A 16,710-nucleotide genomic window follows, 5' to 3' on the forward strand; every position below is an offset into this window, starting at 1 on the left:
CCTGCATCAGGCTCTGTGCTGACACCTCAGAACCTGGAACCTATTTCAGATTCTGTTTCTCCCTCTCTCTGCCCCTGTCTTGCTTATGCTCTGTTTATCTCTGTCTCTCAAAAATAAATAAACATTAAAATAACTTAGAAAAAACAAGTTGTTACAACCAAATTCAAAGAAGTTAATTTCTGTGTTTTCTTGTATAATTTTTATGGTTTCAGGTCTCAAATTAAGGTCTTTAATCCATTTAGAATTTATTTTGTGTATGGTGTATGAATGTGGTCCAGTTTTATTTTACTGCATGTTACTGTCTAGTTTTCCCTCGTTTACCATTTGTTGAAAAGACCGTCTTTTTCTCACTGGATATAATTTCTTGCTTTGTCAAAGCCTAATTGACCATACAATTGTGGGTTCATTTCTGGGTTTTCTTTTCTGTTCCATTGATCTATTTTTATTTTTATGCCAGTGCCATATTATTCTGATCACTAAAGCTTTGTCATATACCTTGAAGTCCAGAATTGTGATGCTTCCAGCTTTACTTTTGTTTTTCAAGGTTGTTTGGCTGTTTGTGGTCTTTGTGGTTCCATATAAATTTTTGGATTGTTTCTTCTAGCTCTCTGAAACATGTTGTTGGTATTTTGATAGGGATTGCATTAAAAGTGTAGATTCTTTGTGTAGTATAGATATTTAAGTAATATTTGTTCTTCCAATCCATAAACATGGAGTGTCTTTCAATATCTTTGTGCCTTCTTCAATTTCTTTCATCAGTGTTTTATGCTTTTTTTTAAAAAAAATTTAAATGTTTTATTTATTTTTGACAGAAGGAGAGATAGAGCGTGAGCAGAGGAGGGGCAGAGAGAGAGGGAGACACAGAATCTGAAGCAGGCTCCAGTATCTGAGCTGTCTGAGCCCTGAAACAGGGCTCAAACTCACAGACTGCGAGATCATGACCTGAGCTGAAGTCGGGCACTCAACAGACTGAGCCACCCAGGTGCCCCCAGTGTTTTATACCTTTAAGAATACAGGTCTTTCACCTTCTTGGTTAGGTTTATTCCTAGGTATCTTATTGTTTGGGGTGCATTTGTAAATGGGATTTATTTCTTAATTTCTTTTTCTGGTGCTCCATTATTAGTGTATGTCTATAAATGAAACAGATACCTGTGTGTTGATTTTTTGTCCTGTGTATTTTCTGAATTCATTTCTTACTTCTTGTATTTTGTTGGTGGGGCTTTTCAGGTTCTATATAGAGTATCATCCTAGCTGCAAATAGTGGAAGTTTACTTCTTCCTTGAGGATTTGAATGCACTTTTTTTATTTTGTTTTGTTTGTTTTTGTTTTTGTTTTGTTTTTGGTCTGATTACTGTGGCCTGGCCCTCTACTCTTCTACTACTATGTTTAATAGCATCGATGAGAGTGGACATCCCTGTCTTTTTCCTGACTGTAGAGGAAAAGCTGTCAGGGTTTCCTTATTGAAGATGATATTTGATGTGGGATTTTTATATATGGACTTTATGATGTTGAGATATGTTTCTTCTAACCATACATTCTTGAGGTTTTTTTTTTTTTTGTCATGAATGGATGTTTTACCTTGTCAAATGCTTTGTCTGCATCTATTGAAATGCTTTTCAGTATTCTCCTTTCTTTTATTAATATAATGAAATTCATTGATAGTCTTGCAAATATTGAACCAATCTTGCAACCCAGGAATAAATCTCATTTGATCATGGTGAATGTCTTTTTTTAATGTAATATTGGATTTGTTTTTCTAGAATTTTGTTGAGAATTTTTGCATCCATGTTCTTCAAGGATATTGGTCCTTGGTTCCCTTTTCTAATGGTATTTCTATCTGGTTTTGGTGTCAGGGTAATGCTGACCTCATAGAATGGATTTGGAAATTTTCTTTCCTATTCTATTTTTTGAATAGTTTGAAAAGACTAGATATTAATTCTCCTTTAAATATTTAGCATAATTTGCCTGTGAAACCATCTGGCCCTGGACTTTTGTTTGTTGGTAGTGTTTTCATTAGTGATTCAATTTCTTTGCAGGCAGTTGGTCTGTTCAAGTCTTCTATTTCTTCCTGTTTCAATTTGGTAGTTTATGTTTCTATAAACTTATCTGTTTCTTCAAGGATGTCTATCTTGTTGGCATATAGTTTTTCATGATATTCTCTTATAATTCTTCTTATTTTCTGTGGTGTCAGTTGTTATTTCTCCTCTCTTATTTGTGATTTTATTTATTTAATTCCTTGTTTTGTATTTTTGATAAGTCTGGATAGAGGCTTATTATCAATCTTCTTCTTTTTTTTCCCAAACAATCAGCTCCTGGTTTTATTGTTGTGTTCTGTTGTGTTTTTTTTTTCTTTGAGTTTTTATGCCATTTATTTATTGTTTGATCTTTTATTTATTTATTTCCTTCTGCTGGCTTTAGGCTTTGTTTTTTGTTATTTTTGTAGCTCCTTTAGGTATAAGGATAGATTGTTTATTTGAGATTTTTCTTGCTTATTGAGGTAGACCTATAGTGCTACATACTTCTCTCCTGATACTACTTTTGCTGCATTTCAAACTATTTCAATCATTGCCGTTTCATTTTCATTTGATTCATGTATTTTTTAAATTTACTTCTTGATTTCCCGGTTGACCCATTCATGGTTTAATATCATGTAACTTAACCTCCATGTTTTTGTGGTATTTCCAATTTTTTATTGTGGCTAACTTCTAGTCATAGCATTCTGGTCAAAGAATGTGAATGGTATGACTTCAGTCTTTTTGCATTTGTTGAGGCCTGTTTTGTTACATAACGTGTGATCAAATCTGGAGACTATTCCATGTGCACTTGAAAAAAAAAAAGTGTATTCTGCTGTTTTAAGATGGATTGTTCTGAATATAGCTGTTAGGTCCATCGGGTCCAGTGTGTCATTTAAAGCCATTGTTTCCTTGTTGATTTTCTGTTTAGATGATCTGTCCATTTCTGTATGTGGGGTGTTAAAGTTCCCTACTATTATTGTATTATAATCAATTAGTTCCTTTATATTCATTACTAAAAATTTTATGTAGGGGCGCCTGGGTGGCGCAGTCGGTTAAGTGTCCGACTTCAGCCAGGTCACGATCTCACGGTCCGTGGGTTCGAGCCCCGCGTCGGGCTCTGGGCTGATGGCCCAGAGCCTGGAACCTGTTTCCGATTCTGTGTCTCCCTCTCTCTCTGCCCCTCCCCCGTTCATGCTCTGTCTCGCTCTGTCCCAAAAATAAATAAAAAACGTTGAAAAAAAAATTAAAAAAAAAAAAAAATTTTATGTATCTGGGCGTCTCGATGTTGAGTGTATAAATATTTATAATTGTTAGATCTTCTTGTTGGATTGTCCCCTTTATTATGATGTCATGCTCTTCTTTGTCTTTTGTCACAGTCTTTGTATTAAAGTCTAATTTGTCTGATATAGGTGTTGCTACTCTGGCTTTCTTTGACATCCATTTGTATGATGAATGATTCTCCATTCCCTCATTTTCAGTCTTCAGGTGTCATTAGGTCTAAAATGAGTTTCTTTTAGGCAGCGTATAGATGGGTCTTTTTTTTTTTTTTTTCTTTTTGCACATCTTGACACTGTATATCTTTTGACTGGAGAATTAGTCTATTTACATTCAGAGTAATTATTGATAGATATCTATTTATTGCCATTTTATTACTTGTTTTGTCATTGTTTCTGAAGATTTCCTCTGTTCTTTTCTTGTTTTTGTTGCTGTTGGTCTCTCCTTTCCACACAAATCATCCCCGTTAGTGTGTCTTGCATTGCTGCTTCAGTGGTCACAAACTATTTTAGTTTTTGTTTGTCTGGGAAGTTCTTTATCTCTCCTTTTATTCTGAATGATAGCCTTGCTGAGTAGTTTTCTTGGTTGCAGATATATATATTTTTTTCCATTCAGCACTTTGAATATATCATGCTACTCCTTTCTGGCTTGCCAAGTTTCTGCTAAGAAACCTCCAGCTAGCCTTGTAGGTCTTCCTTTATAACTTAAGGACTCATTTTGTCTTTCTGCTTTTAAGATTTTTGCTTTATCATTATATTTTTAAATTTAATTACAATATGTCTTTGTGTTAGCCTACTTTTGTTGATTTTGATGAGAGCTCTCTTCCTCCAGGATCTGGATGTCTATTTTCTTACCCAGATTAGGGATGTTTTGAGCTATTATTTCCTCAAATACATTTTCTGCACCATTTTCTCTCTCTTCTTATTCTGGAATTCCTATGATATGAATGTTATTACACTTGATCAAATCACAGAGTTTCCTATATCTATTCTCAAGTTCCACAATTCTTCCTCCTCACTTTTGTTCAGCTTCATTATTTTCCATTCTTTTGTCTTCTATATCACTTATTTCTTCCTCTGCCTTTTCCATCCTAATGTTCATTGCATCAAGCCTGTTTCCATTCATAGTTTTTGCATTCTTAATTACTGACTTATTATTTTTACCTCTTTTATCTTTGAGGTATGGGTCTCTTTAATGTATTTTATTATTTTCTTAATCTCAGTGAGTATCATTATGGTTGTTGCTTTAAATTCCCCATCAAGCATGCTACTTATATCTGTTTTGCTCAGTTGTTTGGCCCTGATCTTATCTTGTTCTTTAATTGGTATGGATTTCTTTGTATTGGTGTTTTGTCTAACTCTCTGTCTTCTTCTGTGTGAAGTAAAGTCCTTTATATCTCCTGTTCCTGAGAGTAATGGCTTTATGAAGAAGAGGTCATGCCGTGTCCAGGGCCTCATTCTTCAGGGAATGTCTCTGGTGTGTGTTGTGTGCACTCTGCTATTGTGTTTTGGCTGGTGAATAATTCAGATAAGTTGTCTGCAGAGGCTTTCCTTGCCTGCAGTTTTCACTGTTTGGGTCTTCGTGAGAATGTGGTGATTTTTGACTAGACGTCCTCTGTCTGCTTATTAAATGAAACTTGCCCTGCAGACCTCTCTGGTTGGGGGATGTAGTGTGGGCAGGAGTTTGTGTTGGTCTTTACAGGAAGGGGTCTCTGCACTTGGACTGAGGCAAGCTTGACTGAGAAAGACAATTCTGTCAGGGCAAAGGGGTGTGGAGTTTGATGTAACCAAGTTACATAGCCAGTGTTGTCACTGCACTATTTCCAGCAGGTGGCTCTGTGGTTGTGCTGATGGGTGCTGAAGGGAAATTGTGCTAGCCAGCTCCTTTGTCCCTGAAGAGGTGTCTCCATGAATTCTGACTTTCAGGGACGCTCTCCAAAAAAAAGCAATCTCTCTCTTGTATGTATCAGGGGATTTTCAGATTGTTGTTTCCACACTACCTGCCTCCTAGTTGTTTGCCTGCCTCTCTCTAGAGGTAGCACAGTGCCCTCCAGGCTGCCTACCCCTCAATCCTACTGACTTTTAAAACCCCAGGAATTAGGGAAGTGGTGTGGAGAGGGGCTTGCCCTGGTCTTCTGGGGAAGGGCGCAGCTGCATTGGGGCTTAAATAAGCATGACCAAGAAGGGCAGTCCCAACAAAGCAGAGGAGGGTGGGGCTTAGTATATGCAAGCTAGGCAGCATGTGTAAACCCTGAGTTCCTTCCAACAGGTGGCTTTGTGCTTATTGACAAGCAGGGGAGAAAATTCTCTCCAGCCAGCTCCTTTATCTCTGGAAAGGAGTCTCCATGAATGCTGCCTCTCAGGGACATGTGACAAAAAGGGTGAATAATCGCCTCCCTGTGTGCCCCAGGTATTCTTTAAATTGCTGTTTCCATGATGTCTGCCCCTGGGATATTTTCCTGCCTTCTCTCCAGGAACAGCACAGTGACCTCAAGGCTCTCTCCCGGTTGAACCTAGTACCTTTCAAACTCTAGATTTAAAGCCCTACTAGTTTCAAGAACTCAGGCAAATCAGCCCTTCTCATTTTCCCAAGAACAAGTTTAGGAAAATGTTCTCCTTGTGTCCTTCACTTTCTCATGTGCTTCTCTGCATCCATAGCTCCTTCCACTTTTCATCATTTCTGATCTGTGTCTCCTGACCCATGTCTCCATACTTCCTATCTTCTTTGAGGTGGTTCCTTTCCCTTTAGTTATGAAATTTGTCCTGTCATTCTTCAGGTTGGTTTCTGTGATATTTAGAATAATTTGATAGTTACCTACTTGTATTCATGGGTTGAAAGGAGCCTAGGGTCCCTTATTCTGCTGACATCTTCCTGAAGCTCTGTATAGATGCCTTTTGCTGCCTGCCACTCTCCATTTCACCAAGGTCTTAGCCTGCAACCTTAGGATTAAAGATTTCCAGTGAGTCTCTAACCCACACAAATGACCTGTCCAGTGCCTTTAGGCCTTCACCAGGATTTTCTGCTAAACTGCATCCAACGCTCTAGCTTCCACATTACCCACTAGAAGTGCAAACTCTGAATGATTTATTTAATATATTGGTGGATTTGGTTTGCTAATATTTTATTGAGAACTTTTGCATTTATGGTTATCAGATTTGGATTTGTAGTATTCTTTTTTATTGTGTTTTGTTTTTTGTCTCAGAATGATGCTGGCATAGAATATTTGGCAGTTTTCCTTCCTCTTCATTTGTTGTTAGTGTAATTTGAGAATAGGTATTAATTCTTCCTTAAATGTCTCTTAGAATTCACCTGTGAAGCCATCTATTCTTCAACTTTTGTTTATTGGGTTTTTCAGTGGTCTACATGTATATATATTTTTTCTTTTATGATTTCTTTGTTGACCCATTTATTGTTTAGGAGCATGTTACTTAGCCTCATCTATTGATGTCCTTCCAATATTTTTTCATGTGGTTTGATTTCTAATTTCATAGCATTGTGATCAGAAAAGATACATGGTATAATTTCAAAGTTTTTTAATTTGTTGAGTCTTGTTTTGTGGCTTAACCTGTGATCTCTTCTGCAGACTGTTCCATGTGCATATGAAAATATATGTATTCTGTTTTGGGTTAGAAAGTTCTTAATATATTTGTTAGATTCATCTTGTCCAATGTGTCGTTCAAAGCCATAGTTTCTTTTTGATTTTCTGTCAATGGGAAATCCATTGATGTTAGTGGTCTGTTAACAACTCGTACCATTATTTTATTACTGTCACCATCTTCCTTTATGTCTGTTAATAATTCTTTTATAAGTGAGGTGCTCATGTGTGCATACATTTTTATACTATTTATGTCTTTTTGTTGATTTTTATAATTATGTAGTGACTTTCTTTGTCTCTCTTTTTGTTAATGTTTATTTATCTTTGACAGAGAGAAAGACAGAGCATGAGCAGGGGAGGGACAGAGAGAAAGGGATACACAGAATCTGAGGCAGGCTTCAGGCTCTGAGCTGTCAGCACAGAGCCCGACATGGGGCTCGAACTCACAGACCACGAGATCATGACCTGAGCTGAAGTCAGATGCTCAACCAACTCAGCCACCCAGGCACCCCAGTTTGTCTCGTGGTACAGCCTTTACTTTAAAGTTGACTTCGTATGATTTCACTACTGTTTAATTACTGTTATACCCAACTCTGCTCATTTTTAATAAGGTTGGGGTGTGTGTGTTGAGTTGTACAATCTCTTTACATATATATTGAAGATTAACACTTTATCAGATACGTCATTTGTAAATATCTACTTTTTTTGGTAGGTTGTGTTTTTTGTTTTTTTGTTTGCTTGCTTTCATTCACCGTGAAAAGCATTTTATTTTGATATATTCCCTATAGCTTATTTTTGCTTTTGTTTTCACTTCCTTAAGAAGACATATATGGATAAATGTTGCCATGCCTTATGTCAAAAAAGAATAATTCCTGTTTTCTATTCTAGCATTTAATGGTTTCAGGTGATACATTTAGGTCTTTAATCCATTTTGAATTTGTTTTTGTGTTTGGTATTAAAAAGTGGTCCAGTTTAATTCTTTTGCATGTAGTTATACACTTGTCTCAGCATCAGTTATTGAAGAAGCTGTCTTTTCCCCATTGTATATTCTTGCCTCCATTGTTATATTTTAATTGACCATATAATGGTGGGCTTATTTCCAGATATCTTAAAATCTAGAATTGTGATACATCCAGCTCTGTTTTTCTTTCTCAAGATTACTTTGGTATTTCAGGGTCTTTTGTGGTTCCATGCAAATTTTAGTGTTATTTCTTTTATTTTTGTGAAAAATATTGTTTATATTTTTACAGGTTTTGAATTGAATCTGCAGATTGCTTTGCATAGTATGGACTTTTTGAAAATATTAATTCTCCCAATCCATGAGATGAAATATCTTTCTATTTGTTTGTGTCATCTTCAATTTATTTAATTGGAGTTTTATAGTTTTCAGTGTACAGATTTTTCATCTCTTTGGGTAAGTACATTCATATCTGTTTTATATTTGGGGGAACAATTTGAATGGACTCATTTTCTAATTTCTCTTTCTCTTTAAAAAAATTTTAATGTTTTATTTTCTTTTGAGAGAGAGAGAGACAGAGACAGAGACAGAAACTGAGTACAAGCAGGGAAGGGGCAGAGAGAGAGGGAGACACAGAATCCAAATCAGGCCAGGCTCTAACTGTCAACACAGAGCTTGACACAGGAATTGAACTTGTGTACCCTGAGATCATGACCTGAGTTGAAGTTGGATGCTTATCCAACTGCGCCACCCAGATTCCTTTCTAATTTCTCTTTCTGCTACTTCATTATTAGTAAATAGAAATGGTACCAAGGAGGAGGGAGGACTTAGGGTGGCAAAGGAGAAGGGAGACTCTAAGCTTGTCTCATCTCTTGAACACAGCTAGATAGATATAAAATCATTCTGAATGTCAAATAAATCAATTGAAGGCCTGAATGAATAAAAACTGCAACAGTACATGTAAAAAAAAGGACCAGCTTTTGGAAAGTACAACGTGCAGACAGTTTACCAAGGGAGATAGTGCTCTGGGTCCAAGCCACAGGGAGGTTACCACATAGTAGTATAAGCAGCAGAGCACAAAATCTGAACTTTTAACAGTCTGTTACTATGGGGGAAGTGCCTGGCTTAAAGGTGCTCAAGTGGTGAAGAAGGGTAGTATCCCTGGAGTGACAGTGTGGTCTGAGGATCCCTTCCTTAGGTGGCCACAGAAACAGTTTGTGCCAAGTGTCAAAGTTCTGTGTTGTTTCCAGGCTTCAGAGAAGAGATTTGCCCTATATGAGGGCTGCAAGCAGGGGTACTGGATTTCTGCTCTGTTTTGATATGAACTTTGAACAGCTGTATAGTCCTATCACTACTTTTTCCCACAGGCCAGTGAAAACATGGCAAGACCCTCCCCTAGATGAATATCATAGGTCCACACCAAGGGATCCTTACGATTTGTAGTTTTGAAACTCAGTGGCACACCTGAGATTTAAAAAAAAAAAAGTTTGGACAGAGTGGTGCTTAGTTGGGTCAGTTGATTAAGTGTCTGACTTTGGCTTGGGTCATGATCTCACTGTTCATGAGTTTGAACCCTATGTCCAGCACTGCACTGACAGTATGGAGTCTGCTTGGGATTTTCTCCCTCTTTCTCTCTCTCCACCCTCCATCACTTGTGCTTTCTCTCTGAAAATAAATAAATAACTTAAAAAAAAAAAAGAAAGGACACTGGCTGGGAGAACATGGGGTTCTGATGGAAACTGGGGACACAAGGCTGGTGACTAATTGCTCTTCTATGAGGTTTCCTTGAAGAGTGGGGGTGGTGTGCAAACTCAGCTCCTGGACTGTAGAGCAGGGTGTGGCCATATTCATTCAGCCCTGCAGAGCTGAAAGCCTTCAGGGAGCAAAACAGTACCACTTAGTGGAGGATGGAGCCACTTAAGCCAAGCCCCTCCCCCCTATACCCAGGAGATGCATTTCCTCTGAAACAGGTCAGCCTGAGAATCAGAGAACATCAGGCTCTTCTCCCCAGAAGACCAGCACAAAATCTCCCTTCCACCTAGTGTACAGATCATAGTGCTGTAAAGCTTCAGCTCTAGGGGAAATAGTATCAAACTTCTGTTTTACTTTTATTCTTTATACTTTTTTCATTTATTTTCTTATTTTTTCTATTTATTTTTTACTTAATTTTTACTTAATGTTTACTTAGTTTTACTATTAGTATTTTCTTACCTTTTATTTTTATATGTACAAATCTATATATACATGTTCTTTTATCTAGATTGTTTTAACAAGCAGACCAAAACACGTCTTTATTTTGTTTGATTTCTTTTCTTTCCTTTCTTTGCTCTTTTCTTTTCTGGACAAAATAACGAAATGGAGAACATCACCACACACACACACACACACACACACAGGCAATGATATTCATGACCAGCGATTTAATGAGCACAGATATAAGTAAGATGACTGAATGAGATTTGAAACCATTATTATAAGAATACTACTAGAGGTTGAAAATATCCTAGAAGACACCAAAAAAACCCTTTCTTCAGAGATGAAAGAACTAAAACCAATCAGGCTGAAATTAAAAATTATATAACCAAGATGCAATTTAGAATGGATGCTATTATGGCAAGAATGGATGGAGCAGAGTACCAAATCATTGATATAGAAGATAAAATTATGGGAAATAATGAAGCGGAAAAGAGGGAAACAAAGGGAAAAGACCATGATATGAACTTCGAGAATTCAGCAACTTATTAAAGAGGAATAACATTCATAGCATAAGGGTCCCAGAAGATGAAGAGAGAGAAAAAGGGCCGGAGTTTTATGTGAACAAATTATAGCTGAAAACTTTCCTAATCTGGGAAGTACACAGGCATCAAGATCCAAAAAATGCAGAGAACTCTTACGAAATCCCACAAAAGTTGGCTATACTAAGGCATATCATAGGCAAATTCAAAATAAAATACACAGACAAGGAAATAATTCTGAAAGCAGCAAGGTAAAAAAAAAAAAAAAAAAAGGCCTTAACCTACAAGGGAAGACATAACAGGTGTGTTGCAGATATGTCCACAGAAAAATGGCAAGCCAGAAAGAAGTGGTGGGATATATATTAGGTGCTGAATAGGAAAACAATATCCAGCCAAGAATTCTTTACCCAGAATGCCATCATTAAGAAAAAGAGATACAGAGTTTCCCAGAAAAACAAAAACTAGTAGTTCGTGACCACTAAATCAACCCTGCAAGATATTTTAAGGGGAACTCTTTGAGTAAAGGAAAAAACAAAACAAACAAAATGACCAAAGTAACAAACACTCTGAAGGACTACAGAACATCACCAGAAATACCAACTCTATAGGCAACATAATAGCACTAAATTCATCTTTCAATAATCACTCTGAATGTATATGGACTAAATGCTCCAATCAAAAGACACAGGTTATCAGAATGGATAAGACAAACAAACAAACAAACAAGATTCATCTATATGCTGCCTACAAGAGACTCATTTTAGACCAGAGGACACCTGCAGATTGAAAGTGAGGGGCTGGAGATCCACTGATCATGCTAATGGACATCAAAAGAAAGCTGGAGTAGCCATACTTATATCAAACTACATTTTAAAACAAACTGAAACAAGAGATGAAAAAGAACATTATATCATATATAAGGGGTCTATCCATCAAGAATATATAACAAATTTAAATAATAACACCCCCAACTTGGATGAAACCAAACATATAAATCAATCAGTAGCAAACATAAAGAACCCAATGATAATAATACTGTAATTGTAGGGGACTTTAAAATCCCACCTAAATTAATAGTCACATCATCTAAGCAGAAAATCAACAAGAAAACAACAGCTTTGAATGTTACACTGGACCGGATGGACTTAGCTTATATATTCAGAACATTTCATCCTAAAGCAGCAGAATACACATTCGTCCCAAGTGCACATGGAACATTCTCCAGAATAGATCGCATACTGGATCACAAATTAGGCCTCAGTGAGTACAAAAATAATGAGATTATACCATGCATATTTTCAGACTAGAATGCTGTGAATCTTGAAGTCAACCACAAGAAAAAAAAAGGAAAAACCTCAAGTACATGGAAATTAAAAAACATCATACTAAAGATTGAATGGGTTAACCAGAAAATTAAAGAAGAAATTATATATATATATATATATATACACACATATATATATCCTGTCCATATTATATACATATTAATTTCTTCTTTAATACACACACACACACGCACACAAGGAAGACAATTAAAATGGATATATATATATATATATATATGGAAGACAATTAAAATGGAAAGACAAAGTCTTTCCAAAATTTTCAGATGCAGCAAAGACAGTCTTGAGAGGGAAATAGATTGCAATACAGGTATATTCAAAAAGCCAGAAAGTTCTAATACAAAACCTAACATTACACCTAAACGAGTTAGAAAAGTAACAGCAAATTAGGTCTACAGCCAGCAGAGAAAGAGTAATAACAAAGATTGGAACAGCAATAAATGATATAGAAACAAACTCTTAAACAAAAAACAGAACAGATCAAAGAAACTAAGAACTATTTATTTGATAGAATTAATAAAATTGATAAACACTCAGCCAGACCTAACAAAAGAAAAGAAAAAGGACCCAATCAAATAAAATCATGAAGGGAAAAGGAGATATCAAAACCAAAACATCAGAAATTAAAAAGAAAAATTATAAGATAACACTGTGAAAAATTATATGCCAACAAACCGGGCAATCTAGAAAAAATTGACAAATTTCTAGAAACTCACAAACTACCAGAAAAGAAATAGAAAGTTTGAACACACCTATAAACAGTGAAGAAATTGAATCTGTAGTCAAAAATCTGCAAACAAACAAAATCCAGGACCAGATGGCATCTCAGGGAAATTCTACCAGACATTAAAAGAAGAGGTCATATCTATTCTCAAACTGTTTCAAAAAATAGAAATGGAAAGAAAACTTCCACTCATACTGAGGCCAGCATTGCCTTGATTCCAAATGTAGACAAAGAACTCACTAAAATGGAGAATTATAGTCCAGCATCCCTGATGAACATGGATGGGAAAATTCTCAATAAGATACTATCAAATCGAATTCAACAGTACATTGAACAGTACACCACGTTCAGTGGTATTTTTTGGTGCGTTGTAGGTTTGATTCAATACTCACAAATGTAGCCATGTGATACATCACAATAATGAAAGAAAGGATAAGACCATATGATCCTGTCCATATATGCAGAAAAATTATTTGAGAAGATGCAGCATCCTTTCTTGATAACCTTCAACAAAGTAGGGATAGACAGAACATGCTTCAACATCAAAAAGGCCATATACGAAACACCCACATCTAATATCATCCTGAATTAGGAAAAATTGAAAGTCTTCTCCCTAAAGTCAGGAACAAGACAAGAATGTCCACTCTCACCATTACTCTTAACATAATACTGAAGTCTTAGCCTCAGCAATCAGACAACAACAACGAAATAAAAAGCATCAAATCACCAGGGAAGAAGTCAAACTTTCACTATTTGCAGATGACATGATTCTTGATGTAGAAAACCCAAAAGACTCCCCACACAAAATTCCTGGAACTATACATAAATTCAACAAAGTTTCAGGATATAACATCAACATGTAGAAATATGTTGCATTTCTATACACTAATAAAGTAGCAGAAAAGGAATTCAGGGAATCAATCCCATTTACAATTGTACCAAAAGCAATTAGATACCTAGGAATAAACCCAACTAAAGAGTTTAAAGATATATACTCATAAAACTATAGAAAGCTTATGAAATAAATTGAAGACACAAAGAAATTGCAAAAACATTACATGCTAATGGAATGGAAGAACAAACATTTTTAAAATATCTATACTATCCAAGCAATCTACACATCCAATGCAATACCTATCAAAATATCACCAGCATTCTTCAAAGAGCTAGAACAACACCAATCCTAAAATTTTTATGGAACCACAAAAGATCCTGAACAGCAACACAATTCTGAAAAAGAAAAACAAAAATGTAGCACCATGGTTTCAGATTTCAAGCTATAGTACAGAGCTGTAGCCATCAAGACAACATGGTGCTGGCATAAAAATAGACACATAGATCAGTGGAACAAAATAGAAAACACAGATATGGACCCAAAACTGTATGGTCTACTCATCTCTGATAAAACAGGAAAGAATATCCAATGGAAAAAACTGTCTCTTCAGCATATGGTGTTGGAAAAACTGGTCTTTGACATGTAGAAGAATGAAACTGGATCACTTTCTTACACCATACACAAAAATAAATTCAAAATGGTTGAAATATCTAAGTGTGAGACCGAAAGCCATCAAAATCCTAGAGAAGAACAGCAGCAGCAACCTCATTAACTTTGGTTACATCAAGTTCTTAATAGACACTTTAACCAAAGCAAGGGTAACAAAAACAACAACACAAATGAAGTATTGGGACTTCATCAAGATAAAAGGCTTCTGCACAGCAAAGGAAACAATCAATAAAACTATAAGGCAAGCTGTGGAATGCAAGCAGATTTTTTTTTCAAAGACATATCTGATAAAGGGTAGTATCCAAAATCTATAAAGAACTTAACAAACTTGACATCCAAAAAACAAATAACCTAATTATAAATGGGAAGAGGACATGAACACTTTTCCAGAGAAGACATTTAGATGGCTAACAAACACACGAAAAGATGCTCAATGCCACTCATCATCAGGGAAATACAAAGGAAAACTATGATGCAAAACCACCTCACACTTGTCAGAATGGCTAAAATGAACACAAGGAACAATACGTTTTAGCAAGGATACATAGATAGAGGAACCATCTTGCCCTGTTGGTAATTCAAATTGGTGCAGCCTGTCTGGAAAGCAGTATGGAAGCTTCTAAGAAAACTAAGAATAGAACTACCCTATCATCCAGCAATTGCACTACTAGGTATTTTCCCAAAGGATATAAAACTCGATTCAAATACAGATGCAAAGCTGTACATGCCCCCTGTTTATAGCAGCATTATCAACAATAGGAAAAGTATGAAGATACCCCAAATGTCGACAGACTGATTAATGGAAATATAATATGTGTGTGTATACACACACACACACACACACACACACACACACAATGGAATGTTACTCACCCATCAGGGAGAATGAAATTTTGACATTTGCAATAATGTGGATGGAGCTAGAATGTCTCATGCTAACAGAAATAAGTCAGTCAGAGGAACACAAGTATCGTATGATTTCATGCCTATGTGGAATTTAAGAAACAAAATAGATGAATGTTTAGGAAGGGGAGAAAGAGGAGAGAGGAACACAAACGACAAGAGACTCTTAATGATAGAGAACAAACTGAGCATTGATGGAGGGAGGTGGGTGTGGAATTTGCTAGATGGGTGATAGGTATTAAAGAGGGCACATGTTATGATGAGCACTTTCTCTTGTGTGTAAGTGATGAATCACTGTCTACCACTGAAGCCAATATTACACTGCATGCTAACTAATTAAAATTTAAATAAAATAAATAAATAAATAAATAAATAAATAAATAAATAAATAGAAAAAAAAATATTACTTTGGCTATTTGGGGTCTTTGGTGGGTCCATACAAATTTTCGGATTGTTTTTTCTAGCTCTGTAAAAAACTCTACTTGTATTTTGATAGAGATCTCATTGAATGTGTACATTGCTTTGGGTAGTATGATTTATAACATTTGTTCTTCCAATCCATAAACATTGAGTGTTTTGTTCCTTTCTATATTTTGTTCTTTTTATCATTTTATTTCTGTTTAAAAAGTTTCTATTGACCTATAAATTTGCTTATTTTCCCTGTTTTGTCCAGTCTACTGATCAGTCCATCAAAATATTCTGTATTTTACTTCATGATTTTTATTTATGATTTTTATTATTTATTTTAAGTGTATTGATTTATTTTGAATGTGAGAAAGAAAACAAAAAAGCCTGGAAGGGGAGCAGGGAGAGTGGGGGCAGGGGATCCAAAGCAGGCTTTCTGCTGACAGCATAGAGTCTGACATGGGGCTTAAACTCATGTAATATGACCTGAGTGGAAGTCCAATGCTTAACCAAGTGAGTCACCCAGGGATCCCTTTCTTTGTGTTTTTGATCTAAATTTACCATTGATTTCTTCTTATACATTCTATCTCAATAATTGCATTACACATCTGATTTAGCATGTTGCCCACTTTTTCCCTTAGAGCTGTTGACATGTAAATCATAGCTATTATAAATGCCCTTTCTGATAATCCAATATCTGTATTATGTCTGAATCTGCCTTTGGATCTTATTTTTTCTCTTGAGACTCTGTTGCTGTTTTATTTTATTTCCTTTTAGCATGTCTTGTATTTTTTTTTTTTCTTGAAAACTAGGTATATTGTACCAGGTTATAGAAACTGTTTTAGTTTGAAATGGAGGAGGGGAAATGTTCTATAATCTTACAATTAAATTTTATTTATTTTAGTGGGTCTCTTTACTGGCATGTGATCTTCGTGTTTCTTATCTTCCTTTCTTGTGTTGCTCAAATAATATAGAGATTTAATGCAAACTCAAGGAAATCACCAGCTTTAAAATAATGAATTAGTTATTCTGTTTGTTTATTTATTTTTTTAGATGGAATTTGAAAAGTGAGTAGTAAAGGCCATATCTATAATATATAAATATTAATAATATTATATTTCAGGGGCACCTGGGTGGCTTAGTGGGTTGGGCTTCCGACTTCCGCTCAGGTCATGATCTCACAGTCCATGAGTTGGAGCCCCATGTCAGGCTCTGTGCTGACAGCTCAGAGCCTGGAGCCTGCTTCAGATTCT

This window comes from Lynx rufus, unplaced genomic scaffold, assembly GCF_022079265.1.
Source record: "Lynx rufus isolate CCGP_SWC_20201006 ecotype Redwood Valley unplaced genomic scaffold, mLynRuf1.p SCAF_1, whole genome shotgun sequence".
Lineage (NCBI taxonomy): Eukaryota > Metazoa > Chordata > Mammalia > Carnivora > Felidae > Lynx > Lynx rufus.